Here is a 14,456-nt window from a genome sequence, read left to right as displayed (position 1 = left end):
GGCTTTTAGACCCGATCTGCCTGGGAGTGCGTCTTTCACAACTGATGCCACTAGGCTTTTGGTTTGAGATCTTGGAAACTCAGGGACTGAGGACCCTTAGGACTTGATCAATTTGACAAACAGAACTTTTCTGGAGGATCTTATTGCTGATATGCAAGGCAAAATTTGACTAGGATCTTCCTACAAGTTCACTGGTTATCCCAGACAGCACTGGAACCTGGTTTTATCAGTGAAAGCGTCAGGACCCTAAGGACCCATCCGCATTTGAAAGCGTTTCTGCTCCCTGTTCACAGGAACAGGAAGGGCAACCCCTCTAGCACAGCTTCCGCTAACCTGGTTTATACTGCCCAGTCTTCTCCCAGTTTGATTAGATAAAACAAGCTAGGGCAGAAAGTTCTTCCTGTAGCACTAGACCTACGCCTTCATTGGTAAAAGATTAATTCATTGTTTTCCAGAATTGTGTTATCATTTTAATTTTTAAGAACTAAAGTGGCATTCTGTTTAACTACCTGGGGAGAGGAAGGGGAAAAACAGAAGAAAAAAAAACAATCTTCAAGACAAAGCCTTTCCAGCTGCAGCCTGCTAGAGGAGTGTCCCTGCGTCCATTTTGGCCCTGCATAAGCAGCACCTTTCCAGCAGCGGTGGTACGGCCACGCTGGGGCTGGCAAGGCTGTGGATGGGAGCAGGGCAAAACTGCACCCAAAATGCCAGGAAGTGTTTATGTGTTGCATAAGAAAAGTTCAGTAGTTTTAAGTAACATTTCTGGGCTTTTTCAGAAAGTTGCAATGCCATCGTATCACGAGAGCTTAAAGTTTATTGAGACCCCTTAACAAAGTGTAGGTAGTTAACTTACTTAGGACTTGTTACAAATTACTAAAGCGCCATCTGAAAAGTTCAAATGTCTCGGAAACAGATCCAACAGAAACATTTAATAACTAAACAAGGCTAAAGGATGGATTTATGACTGCTGTTTAGGTTGGGGGCTGTTGGAAGACAATGCAAAAAATTCACAAACACTTTCAGAGCTTCTGTTAAATGAACACTGTGCCTGCAGAAAATGGAGTATTTATTATAGCAACTGATGAGAGTTGCCAAAGGTAGGGAGTTTCCAATAAACAGGATTCTAGTTTTAGGAACAACCTGTTAAAGAATTTGTATGTGTAATTTTATTACAGCATCTGCTTTGGCTGAAACCAAGGTCTCCAGGGCAATTCTGAACTTTCAAGTCATCTATAGAATCGAGTGTTTTCATCTACCTATCTTTTTTACTTCAAAAAAATGAAAAATATGACATCATTCAGAGAAAATTATGTTTAATCATGTTTTATTAATGATATTCATGCAGTTTTCCATGCTGAAAAGAGTCTCAGAATATTTTCTGAAATGTTAGAAATGCCTTTAGAGATTTTTGGCATTTTAGAAAATTTGAGTGATTTTTTTTTCAAAACACGGAAGAGTCAAGAAGCACTATCAAGATAGTTGGGTATTCAGTGGTCTAATTTATAATAAGATCAGGTGGCCAAGACACTCAAGTAATGAGATCTTGCATACATTACAGTTTTCTGGGAATTGAAGTAATATATAAAGGCTTTGTTTACCAAATGAATGGCATTGTATTGCTCTCCACTGACTGTAGCTATAAAATGCTTAACTACAGTGTTTTCGCTGTTCAGCACTGATATAGTTCACTCTGCTTTATTTTACTTTTATTAACAGCCCTAAGTTACTTCGTGGGAACCCTGTGTCCTGTTTATCTATCTCTGGAAGTAAGCAGAACTCCTGTTTCATAGGAAAGGGAAGCCTGTGCAGCTCTCCTGTCCAAGGGGCCTCTCTGTCTGCTGGGTGAGACAGAGGCGAGCTCTTCGAGCGTTGCTTCTGCTGGGAAGTATTAAGAGGGGATTATGGGCTTGGTAGAGCTAAAATCAGTGATCAGTACTGATCAGATTTGCTGGCTCTGAGCTCTGAATGGGAGCAGAGCAACAGGCTGTATCTGCTAATCCTTATCCCTTTCTTTCTGCACATCTTCTGTGTGACAAGGAGAGATCACGGGTCACGTTCTGCCCCAGCCCCATCCCTTCTTTCACAGTTGCAAATCAAGACACACTTTGGCAAAGCTGGGGTGGCAGTCAACAACAAAAAAAAAGCCACAACACAATGAAAGCCGCCAAATAGTTAATAAACTATGAAATCATGTGTAGACATGAAAATGGGAGGAGAACTACCTAAGACCTTATTTACAAAGCAGTAAAGACATAAAAGATGACCTTCTGTGACCACTAAAGGGATAACTTCATCAGGAGATATTTGTGCCAGAACATGAACAGACTCTTGCATGTCAATCACGCTGAAGTGCCGGAAACCTTACTGTAGTCATTTGCAAGGGGTTTTGAATGAACAAGGTGGGGTTTGGGGTTTTTTTGGTTTTTCTCAGGGTTTTTTTGGAGTAAGGTGTTTCTCTCTGATAGGCAATTTGTGAACGCTACTAACTGAACACGGGAATCCTTGAACTTAGGTTCCCTAGTTTGGATCTGATACCTTTACACACTGGGAAGAGAATTAATATACACTCATCAGCTAAGGTTCATGCTCCTCCAACCGCTGTGCAGCCCAGTCAAAAACAAAAGTCATTTTGCAATGGCCGGTGTAACTGTGCCTTGTTTTATCATTATGTGACAAGCAGTAAATCATCTTAGTGCTTTTTTAAAAAAAAAAATAGCCATATATCGTATCTTTGCCTCAGACAAATTGCTGAGTGACTTAAAACCCACCTACATTAAAAACAAAATTCCTCCTTCTCCAGAAGCAGCACGTCTCTGTTGTCGGGTGCACAGAAACCACGTCTTCTGCAATCCCTACGTTATTCTTGATGCGAGGTGTACTTTATCAGCTATAATATGTACATATCGTCCATGTTCTCCAAAGGGCAGAATATCGAAGGACACAGTAGATTTTTATTTCCAGCAGGCTGGAACATGAAATGGGAGATATGGTTGATGTGGGCAATTGACACAGAGTTTCCAAGGTGCTGCTTTTCCCAGAAAGGCAGCATGTGAGTGATCAGCAATAGTCCTAGGAAGAAATGGGGGGTAAATATTGCTGTAGGTGTGGGAAAAGGAAGTAGAAATCATGTGTTCTGCGTAGCTAGTATCCATGCTTTAGTCTTGATGTAGGGTACTCTTTGTCAGCTAGTTACATATTGTCCAATTAAAGTATTTAATTAATGCCGATTTATTTAATCTTAGAAAGCTAGTAAAAATGCAAAACTTTGTCCTAGAAATGTTGGCCTGTGTTGTGCAAGGTCACCTACGTGCATTAAGAAAGCAGGGGGAGGAAGTGGAACAGAGCCCACTGATAACCCATGTTTTAACACCAAAAACTGTTGTCTACCTACGTGTCTTCTCATCTGTGTTGCTTTGCCTTCCTTAACAAGGGCTAGGGAAAGATGGATTTTTAAGGCATTTGTAGCATGGTATGCAGAAAACCACTCCACTTTTTCATCTCTTTCAAAACACTTCAGTGCACTAAAAATTTGGAGATTCTTCTTTATATAATTGCTTTAGGTGGATCAATTTTATTTTTTCCTCTTTACTTCCCAGGCTATTTTAAGCACATAAACAGAATGCTCCTGCTGTCCTTTTTATACTAAAAACTACCCCCTTATATATATTGGTGGCATTATGGTGAATTGCAATAGCAACAAGAAAGCGAAAAAATTCCTGCTTAGACTATTGACTATTAGATTTAGACTCCAAACTATGCAGTTTGGAGATGAGTCAAAACTGGACAAAGTATTGAATGGTGACTACTGTCAGCAGCTGACTTTTGCCAAAAGCATATAACCTTCACAGCTCCGCAGTGGGAAGTTTGTATCATCAAAAACATCCCACAAGCACCGACGGATGAAATTCAAGCACTGCCCACAGGACTGCTTGGCGGCTCAGCGCTGCTGACACCCACCACATCATATCAACACAAAATAGCTACATAGATACATGCCCCGAAGACTTTTCCATCCCCTCTCTGCAAGCTGAAGGCTAGGTTGTATAGTGGGCAAAATACTTCCATACTTGAGGAAAGGAACAAAGTAAAGTATCTGTGGTAGCTCTGTTGGCTTCGTTGCTATTGTTGCTGTTTGTTTATTATCGTTTGTCAAGCTTTATGGCTGTTTAGAACAAAACAAGCATTGGTTTTGAAAGGTTGCTTAATGAAAGGAACAAGTTTCAACTTTATTCCCTGCTTTCATGCAATCAGAGTTTATGTTTATCTAGAAAGCTAACATTTATACAGATTATGCACTCTCAGTGGTTCCATGCCAAAAAATACATGACTAAAATGGGTCTTTCCATCACTCTTTCAGTTTTGACCTATGATTGTTTTTACAGGAACTGGATCTTTTAAGCAATAGCCTCTGGTAGAGCAAGGGGAAAAGCACAGCACCTTGTACAATAATTTGCAAACGGTGGCTTAGGCAAAAGGATATGCAAAATGCATTTGAATCACTCAACTGTCCACACTACCCCAAATACTACTGGATTAGGATAATTGCCAGTGAGAGTGGGAAGGGTCATCAAGCAAAGCTGGATGATAGGGTGCAAGGTCACCAGTTTAAGGAAGTCAAATTTTTATGCAATGTGAGACTTTTGATTGACTAAGCCATCCAACAGACTTTTCAAAGTATTAAAACCAGTAAAATAAGAACTACTAGAGATGGCAAATTGAGCTGGGAAAGTCACGGAATAATTATTCAAGTTGTAAATTTGCTTTTGTGGTATGTGCTCCTCATTATCCTGCTCTTGAAAATGTTTGAAATCTTGCTGTTTCCTAAGTGAGCAGGGTCCTAAGAAAGAAATGTTCATCTCATGTTTGTATGCAAGTGCATGTTTAAAGCTCTTTTTAAAAATTCACTCACAGCAAAAATGGAAAATTATGCTCAGAAGGATCTACCTGGCCACTGTCTTTCTATTAACAGATTATCTTTAGGAGGAAATATCCACCCTGATAAATGCCCTGTTTATCAGTCAGTGAGTAGAAATGCTACAGAGGCATGTGATTAGAGAGTGCTTGAAAACTCTCATTTTTCTCAGTCGAGTATCTTTCCTAGGAGACAATGGTTTTCCTATGGAACCATTCTACAAATTAAGAATGTATGAAAAAAGAAATGTCTTTCTGCTTTCCAATATTTTTCCAGCTGAAAAACAGTGACAAAGCTTAAGGATGTGATTTTTTTTTTCCCCCTTCACATTCTCACACTTTCTAAATGTTTTCCAACTGGCAAAACAGTCAGTGTTACTTAGTGTTCTTTAGAAAGAACGTAAGTTTAAAGTACAGGAAAGCCCTGTTTGAAAACAGTGCTAGTGTTTCTCTGTTTTGAACTATTTTTGGAGAAAAAAGTAGAATCGAATTACTTTTCATAACTATGAAATTAAAAATTCACCAGTTCAGACAACATTCTCCTCTGAAACATCTTCCTGAGCTCACCAGAAGAATATTTTTAACTTGCAGTTATTTTTCACTCACCTTTATGTGGCAGTCTTTATTTTAGCCAAGTCTATCTTACAGAGTCACAGTCTCCCAACAGATTTTTCAGTATTTTCCTTTAAATAGAGATCTGTAGGCTGATTTGCATCAGCAAAGTGTTCATTAAAAAGGATTAAGCACGGTTAAGTGCCACAGCCCCACGAAAGAAAGCAAGGCTAAACACCATGCACCTCGTCTGCATTGACAGTGACAACCCAAGCGTCCTAATTTGGGGGCTTTTTGCCTCCCATACATCAGGAAACCTAAAACTTTCATAATATAACACAAATTACCACTTCAGCAGGTGAGTAAATAATCACCGCTGACTTCTTCCCTGCACAACATTTACCTCAGGGTTGTGTGTTGGTGGCATAAAATGGGCTGCAACTGGGGGGCAGGACGGCGGGCGGTGGCCTTGGCTCTGGGGACGCCGGGGCCAGTGATGCAGGGAGGCACCAGCCGGCTTTTCCTCCTGGTCAGCCGTTCCTGTCTTTCCCCCGTTCCTTCTCAAAGCAAGGTTTAAGCGCCTAACTCGCTTTGTCTCATCCCTTTATGAATGGGTGTATATGTTGAGGACCCACAGCTTCTTTTGGTGGCTGCAGGCACATAACTCCCTCAGCATGGGGTTTGGGACCGCTGGTGGATGTAGACGTGCCTCAACCCTGCTCAGGGAAGTCTCGCAGTGTGGGGAAGCTCCCCCAGACCCCAACAAGTGGGAGAAAAACTGGACCTGGAAAGGCAGCAGGGATTCCTTTCCTTCCATCTCCCATGTTTGCGTTTTCATCAAGGAGAAGGTGGTTGGACTCATTTCTATGAATAGGTTCTCCCCATTTCAGAGACAGGTAAAAGACGCTAAGTGAGAGCAGGATCTAGAGGCGGGTGAACCTGCTCTGCATCTTTACAGAACATGCACAACTGCCTCAAAGTGAGGAAAATGTTGGAACTTAACATTTTTTTGCTGAGCGGAACCCATTTCATTGTGCAGGGTTACCCCTCTCTGCTCTTTCATGTAAGTGCTGCAATTAACTGGCATGCTGCTGTAAATGAAGACTTCTCTTCAAACAAAGGAGAGGAGAGTTCTGACTTTCAATATATTTCTGATCACCTACAGTCCTACAAAGTTTATTGAAGTGGTTGTAGGGTTTAGCAGCCTTTCATCCTGTAATTACATGTTGTGTCTCAAGAATTACATTAAAGCTGGGGATGGAAGTTTCTCAGAAGACTTAGTAAATAACTGAAATGTGTAAGACTCTTTATTCAGAAAAATCTGCCTGGAAAGCTCATAAGAAAAGGCTTTCCTGCAAGATTTTCTATACTTCCTACTTGAAGACAGGCTGGAAATCTGAGAAGAGTCTTTCTGTTCCAGCTAAAGTGGGTAGGTGCCAGGGTTTTAGGAGGCTGAGGGGGAGGCGAGGGGAGGAAAATTTTCTTCAGAAATTCAGGTTCACCTTGAGTTTTCGGAAGAAGTTAGGATTCACTTTTGTTTTGTCTGAATGTATTTCTTCACTTTTATTTTGTCTAAACCATCTGGCTGAAGTACAGCATGGGCTTGGCTTGCCTGAGAAGTCACACTGAATTAATAGGTCTATTCACAAAGCATAAGTTGAAGCCTGTTTGTAAAACTCTGCAAGAGCTAATCTGCTCCATGCACCTCTTGCCAGGCACATGGGAACCTCTTCTGCACTGCACGGAAGACCAGCTCAGCCCACGTTATTTGAGATGTGCTTGCACTGGGCTTAACCCAAGTCCGAAGCTGAGCTGCACTTCCAGGATGATCTTTGGTCCAGGAACATCAGTCAATATGCAGTTATTTTGATGTCAGGCATTACGTTTTCCAGAAGAACAGACTTAATTTCTCCCTGCTTCTGTTATTTAAGACAACTGCAGTTCAGTTTTTAAGGTATTGAGATAGTCTTCATAACCAATAACCACTTAACAGCTTGGAAACTATGATGTGAAGTTGGCTAGTTCTCGATCACCTGAAAATCGTAAGCAGAAATTATGGCGTGAAAGGCAGAGCACCTGGCAAATCCTTTACCATGGTTTCATCTCTGAAGAGGAATACAGACGTGTATATAGAGGTGGGCACAATGTGCTTGGGTACACGTGATACAGAGCAAGACTCCACCAGAGGAGTAGATGTGCAGCTACATGTGCAATTTGAGTAACTAAATGAATAGATATATGAGCATGTAATGTTCCAATCACAAGCAAAACAATCAGATTGAATCATGGATAATGGTCAAAGATATCTCAAGTGCAAAATTTAAGAAGTTAAGAAAGAAAATGGGAACTAAATTGCAGACAATTTCTAAACCAGCCATTTTTTCCCAACCAAGCTTTCAATAGCAAGAAATGTAGGTTAAGGATACGCAATGCAGATGAGCTCAGAACCGCAACGTTTTTCCAGAGAGACGGGTGCCATGATCGCACAGGGTAAGTGTGAACACTCAGGACGTCTCCAGAAGCTCCAACCCGTATTGCTTTTGGACTTTTGAGACCAGGAAACGAGAGGGACCAACCACACTCACTCAGAGGTACACAATGGTTCAAATGCCAGTCCTACAAATGAAAGACACACCTGCCCCCACCCCAAAAGCGGCATCAGTAAGATAGCAGCAAAAACATCATTTGTAAGAAAAAAGGTACAAGCTGTCAGATTTTAGTTTGGCTTCAGTGTGACTACGGTGTAAACGACACACAAAATGACTTCTACCAGCAATTTGCTGCCACCCTTCTCCAAAACAGTGATGGGTGCTGCATTTTTCAGGTGCCTGGCTTGAAATAAGGCAGAATTTTTTTTGTTTTCAATCCCCTAAATGCTTCCTCTCTCAAAACCAGTCCCTGCTAAGATGTCTCATGTCTGACGGCCACGGCCAAGGCTCTTTCAGTAGAGTAGCTCTGTCCTATACTGTGCTACCAAGAATAAACACTGTATGAGCATAAGTGCCAAAAGAGAAAAAAAAAATCCCTCCCTTTCATTTTTTTCTTTCCTTGCAAGGCCAAACATGCTGTCTTTGGACAGATTTCAATCCTGCTTTAATTCATTAAAAGAGTGAAACAAAATCACCATTTACATCCTTGACAGCTGGCAGGTTTTATGTGTTCTTACTGCTCCTGCCAAGTCAAAAAAAGTTTTCATTCAGCTCTGTCATGGATCTTTAGAGTGCTGGAAGTGTGAGAGATGTCAAAATGTACTCGTAACAATGACATACAGTACCTGAAGGCAGGAACGTATTATGCTAATGTACTGGTGTAAAGGAAGTTACAATTCTCCTTTTTACTTAAAAAAACCCAACAAAAACCCCCACAACAACATCAGAAAACATACCAGTCCCGAAAGAGGGAGCATTTTGCTTTCGACAAAGCCATCTGACATGTTGCAAGAGCTTTCTTTCAGATTGCATTCCAGCATATACTAGGCGGGGCGGGGGGGGAGGCAAAGATCTGGTGTTTTATCAGCATTTCTCGATTCCTATTGCTTCTGTGAGATGCGAATGGTCATGCAGTTCAGGTGGTGGGAAGGGCTGCCGAAGTGCTACGGGCAGATCCTGCTGCAGAGCCAGTGACGTGGAGGAAGGCACCCTTTCCCACTGGGTATCAGGGCCCTGGACAGGAACAGTTCACACTCCTACGTGATTATATTTGCAATATGTCACACAACAGGGCACCTAATGGAAACCTTGTAGTGATTGTAAGGCAGTGATAAACAGTGCCTTGCAACTATTTCAGTAGGAATAAGGAACAGAAATGGTCTCCAACTTACATTTTCTGCAGCTCTCCCATGGCCCTAGTAAGACAATAACAAAAAGAACCCCCCCTTCCCAAATAAAAAGCAAACACTCACGGAGCAGAGCCGAGGCACGATGCAACCCCCACAACGTTTGATGCCACAACACACGTAGACCACAGCCTAGATCGCGTTGCACAGAATATATAACTTGCAGGCATACAATCCAATCCTATGCATCCAAGCTGTATACAGTCAATGTATTTCTTTGCCAGAAAGGGGTTGTACAGAAAAGCTTGACAGCTGTTTGAACTCTGTGGCATTAGGTAAAGTTATCTAGATTACAGTTCAACAAAATCTCAGTTGCCACTTGAATTTTGATGGCGACAAAGATAAATTAGAAATTGGACTTGCTGATATTGCATTTCCTTGTCTCGCTGCCCCCCTCAAGGAAATGCAAATGTAAGTTAAATCCACTTAAGCACAAGTGTAAGAGGCGAAAATTTCCATTTCCACCCTGCACAGCTGTTTACATTAGAGAGAAACACTTTTGTTAAAAAAAAAAAAGAGAAGAACCCCGGGATATAATTACAACCTATGAGCACACCACTGCTATCATTTCCAGAGGCATTTGGGAGGGAGCTGTTGCAGCTTTCAGAACTGAAGCCTCGCTCAGGAAGGACAGATGCCAGATTATTATTCTTGGCTTTAAGATAGAAAATAGCTTATGGGCATAAGCTGCTATTTACTGCCTACAGTACATTTCAAAGAACAGCTATCTTGTCAATCATATACTCTTTGTATTACTTGACTAGGTCATTTTAATTTTGCTGTGGTTAGTTATTTTAAAATCAGTGTTATTCTATGATCAGCTACCCCTTATCTGTGGTGGTGAGAATAGCTTGGGGTTGCGACTTAAAGACCACAAATATGACTAGTCTTGGCTCTGAAACTTTGAGACCCATAGGCACAGTCTTTTCTTACAAAATGCAATCATTATGGCATGCATATAGCCCTAAGCTATTTCACTTATTAAGCCAACAACTGCTTAAAATGGCAAGCTGCTCTTGGAAAAATCAACTTGCTGCTTTTTGCCTGTACAAGATCCCTTTTGATACACATAAATTTTTAGAAAATCTAAGCCTAGGGCAATTGTCTACCTCTGAGATACAGTTACAACAGCATAATAAGTAGACTCTCAGTTACATTTCTGTGCTCATCTCTACTCACAGTATTGTGGATGCAACAGGCAGAAATGATTTGTTCTCCGCAAGAGTTACTTCAAAAAAAACCCAACACACCAGTGGAAGTGTGGCTTTGTGTGCATATCTGGTGTGAGGGAGATCAAGAAAAACACTAGCCTGAAGGAGCAGGAATAGTGTGGTGTCTTTTACCAGAACCGGTTCTGGGAAGTTTGGAAATGGAGATGTCTAAGATGTAGGCACATCAAACCTCAACATCTTTTGGTCACTCCTTTTTAGGAACGAGCGTGGCACCCCAGCGCTCAGCTCACAGCCCTCCTTGTAAGTGCTCACACAAGTGACTGCAACCGTGTTGTGAAGCTGAGGGGATGAAAAGAAGCAGCAAAAGGAATGGGCTAAGCTGGAAAAGCTGAAATTTATTTCTCCTTTTCCTTCCATTGCCCTTGTGGAAGTTGTATGTAGCAATGGGAGAATAACCTGGCTACGAATACAAAACTCCTCAGTGAAAGGAAATCTGAAGTATCACTGTGAATCACTCACATTAATTCTTAATAAAATGAGACCTATGCCAAGCCAAGGCTCACCAAAGACCTTCTGACTACACCCTTGTAACTGAGCAGACACTATCTACTCTTTGGGTAAGGAGTCTAGAGAGTTGCTCCTCTCCTTCAACAGAGCTGTGAAAGTGTATTTTCAAAGGAGGAAAAATAGAGGTGGAAAAATATGGTGGCACCGTGTCATGATGTCGTTCCAGGATGCTGGCTTTGGGACTCTGATCCAACAGAGAGGTATGCAACCTACCCATTTCTTTTTGTACATTAAAAAAAAAAAAGGCATCTTTTGAATCATAATATATATTTTGATCTCTTACAAAGAAGTGAGTCTTGAAGTAAAACATTTCTTCAGATTTGATTACTTCTAGATCGACAGGTTGCAGATTTCCATAGCCCCATCAGGTCCTGATCGTGAAGTCCAATACGGTGTATACAAATGAACACCCAAAGAGCCTTCGTGTAGAGACAAAGCTCTGAAAGCTGACCAACCAACACAAGGTCCACACATCACCTCTCCAGTGGCTCCGGTTGTAGCAGCACGTCATTTCTGAGAAACAGCGCTGATAATAGTCCTGCATTTCCTACCCCAAAACTGGCTTTCGGTTGGCAGGTTGCAGTGCCTGTTGAGCCGAAGGCTGGCTGTTCTCTGCGCGGGCAGGAGTGCCTTTCACCAGGCTCTGATGTACGGTTGGACATGTGCAAAGTGCTGGCAGCGGTGGGGGCTCTGGAAGCCTTCAAGATAAAAGGCACTTTCTGAAAGTCAGATTACTTTTATTACTGAGATGATGTGAAACTGTTTATTTTATTAGGTATCTTTTCAAATCATTTAATTATCATATTAGTTGCTTTCATAGCTTATATTCTAAGGGCACAATTGTGTGACTGAATGAAAGACTGCCTCCTGCCAATTTCATTGTACAAACAGCCTGGAGCTCTCCCTGCCTTAAATATATATCCAGAAGTGGGCTGAATGTGTGTGGGAAGTGGAGAGAGACTTTGGAAACAAAAGGCGCTCTTACCCAAGTTCTCTTTTTAAGACTTTTGTTCACACATCGGCATTTTCTAAAATAGCTAATGATCCTCTGAAGACTGAAAAAAAAGTAGTTCTGTACTCTGCTCAATGGTGATCAAATTATTTCGCAGTTGTTTACAATCAAGAAAATTTTGCTTTGGCCATATCAAGGTAAATATAAAAAAAAAAAAATCACAAAATTCTGTGATTGCACATCTGTGAAAGTTCTGCTTTTCCACATGAACTACAATGCAACCCTGGAATATCGGGACTGCCAAAAAGCATATCTCCACACCATATAAATGGTGCAATTGCAAAAATTATTAACCTATGGAACTTAAAGCCAGCAGGGTTATAGAAAAATTATATAGAGCTATAGAGAAATTGGTAACTAGAATTGTTATCAAACATTATTATTTTTTTTTCTATTCTAAAGTTATTCTCCCTTTGGTTCGGGGAATTAAAAACATAATGGCACAAGAATTCCAAAATATTTCTGGAAAGGAAAAAAGGCAACTTTTAGAAGATGCAATCCACTATAGAACACCTCTATATGTCAAAATCATATTCTTCCTTCTCCTCCCTCCAAAGAAAAAACCACATTGTTTCATCGGAGTAAGCCTTTTGGACACAATACAATTCCATTTTTCAAAACTGCGTTTTCCAGGTGAAATATTATTCTCACAAGAGGTTTGGTCGATCCTCTCCCTTTTTCCTCATCTGCTGGTATATCACACTGGCAGGAGAAGCATCTCCAGTGTGCTGGAAAAACCTGTGACCACCATGTACTCTAGGCCCTATTCAGAAAGCCCCGGAGGGCATCAAGACTGGTGAGCTCCAGCTCCACATTCCCAGCCAGATGTTCCACACAGGGACATGGGGTGTCACCACAACAGCTGGTGACCATAAAGCACCTGCACGGAAGTGACCGCAGCTGCAAGAGCATTGCTGTTTGCTGAGGTACTGAACTGTTCCTCACCCAGCTGTGCTCCACCAGACATTAATGAAATGAAGGAGGACAGCTGATAGCACGGTGACACCAGCGTTGGCCAGCCGACAACTGAAAGTTGTCTCTGCACACACCCTTGATTGGACTCGGTGTCCTTCTTTTGACCCTCAGCTCCTTCCTCTGCCTTTGAGTAAGGAGTGTAAGCACTCCCAGCTATTTCGATATATCTTTTTCCTATTTTTTTCCAACACAGAGGATATTCCTCCTTCATTGCTCATACTCTTTGATGGACACGTCTGGCCCATGTACTTAAAACACCGGAAAGAAATGGAGGACAGTGGTGTTGATTTGGCGTGTTGTTTATTTAGATGGTGTTGTTTAGACTAGTGGTGTTGTTTATTTAGATGGAGGCTTCTAAAGAAGCGAACGCATCTTGCGGGTGGTTGGTGAGTCTGAGCTCATCCATTGGGAAGGGTTCACGAAATACTGCTCAGGTAGCTTGTGATAGCAACCTCCTCACAGTTTGTTGGAGGATTTTCTTTCCAATATCTGAATAAAACACACCTGCTGAAAAGCCTGATCCTATACTAGGACTGCCTGCAAATTGTTCTAATATGGCTAGAAGGACATGTTCTCGGGGCTCGTCCTTTTGTACGGTACAAAAGAAAAGGGAGAAATCAACCTTACAGAGCACTGAATTTCCCAGGAGAATACAGCTGAGCTTATCTGCAACTAAGTCACAGTTGGTCACGTACCTCTGTTTGCCTCAGATTCACCCTTCCCACTCCATCTATGAGGATTATACTTCACACAGTTGTTTAGATGATCATATCAAATAGGATACAATTTGGGAACATGGGATGCTTATTATTCCAGGATGATTTCTTAAGTACATCACTAGCTTGTTTTTACGTTCGATTAGACGTACTGAAATGGTTGGGGGGCACCTGAAGTTGATGCTGAGATGGCTCCTGTGCTTGGCTGAAGCCACCCAGGGAGACACGTGGGCAAGGGGAGCGGTCCAGCAAAGGGGCAGAACAGGTCTCCATCCACCCAAGCCAAAAGGGTTCGGGAGCACTGCTGAAAGAAAAGCTTTTAGTAGTGACAATAATGCATTGTATACTCTTTGTGATTTAATGTGTTGCTCCTGTGCTTTCCTGGGGTTCCCACTGCCAGCAGTGGAGAAGTCAAGAATGGCTGCAGAAGACAATCATGAGGGTTGTGCCACACACTATTATCAATATACAGCAGCAAAGTGCTCCTCCATGTGTCTGCCGGGGAAAAGTCTTAAATGCAAAGCCAGAAACCTCTGTGATGGACCAAGAAAACTTCTCTAAATAGTTGGGGAGCAGACAGAAAACCATGTTTTTCTCCCTGATGGGGTATTATATAGCATGTTTCTGTCTGAACAACAAAAATGACCGAGGGGAAAACTGAAGAAATTAACGACACAAAATCAAAATGCTGACGATTCTAAATTGAGTGTAAAGGG

The 14,456-nt window shown here is 41.7% G+C and overlaps 1 long non-coding RNA gene across 6 annotated transcripts in view; it reads right to left on the bottom strand.

Annotated features, from left to right (window-relative positions):
- LOC140652444 (uncharacterized) overlaps positions 1-14,456 on the bottom strand; it is a 66,974-nt gene that overhangs the window by 37,247 nt on the left and 15,271 nt on the right. Inside the window, exon 2 of one of the 6 annotated variants that reach the window (XR_012042806.1) lies at positions 2,769-2,965. The exons of 3 other annotated variants lie outside the window; for them this stretch is intronic. This is a non-coding gene — a long non-coding RNA (uncharacterized lncRNA). Of the gene's footprint in view, positions 1-2,768; positions 2,966-9,364; positions 10,011-14,456 lie in introns of those variants that run through there. 2 more of the 6 variants (XR_012042807.1, XR_012042809.1) reach the window with 2 other exon arrangements.

This window comes from Ciconia boyciana, chromosome 5 (assembly GCF_034638445.1).
Source record: "Ciconia boyciana chromosome 5, ASM3463844v1, whole genome shotgun sequence".
NCBI classification, from domain to species: Eukaryota; Metazoa; Chordata; class Aves; order Ciconiiformes; family Ciconiidae; genus Ciconia; species Ciconia boyciana.
Note: the sequence above shows the minus strand (reverse complement) of the source record. Positions and strands in the feature narration are given on the sequence as shown.